Raw genomic sequence first — 327 nt, 5'->3', positions numbered from 1 at the left:
CTCTGCCTCTGCCTCTGCCTCTGCCTCTGCCTCTGCCTCTGCCTCTGCCTCTGCCTCTGCCTCTGCCTCTGCCTCTGCCTCTGCCTCTGCCATCTCCAGGGTACTGGGCAGTGACTACCACCTGGCTCCCTCCTCTTACTTTCTATGTCTTCTTTCTTGCCTCAGGTCTTTCCCTGGAGATTCTTCCTGCTTGATTGCCTTTCTTTGCTGTGGAATCTTATCCTTTGGGCACAACAGGGCTTTAGTTCCCTTGAAATCAGAGGATCTGTGGCTCTCTGCATTATACCCTCACAGCACCTGGGCCAACTAACCTTACTCATGGAGAGG

Source organism: Mus caroli, chromosome 10 (genome assembly GCF_900094665.2).
Source record: "Mus caroli chromosome 10, CAROLI_EIJ_v1.1, whole genome shotgun sequence".
Classification (NCBI taxonomy): Eukaryota; Metazoa; Chordata; class Mammalia; order Rodentia; family Muridae; genus Mus; species Mus caroli.
This window is presented reverse-complemented; position numbering follows the sequence as displayed.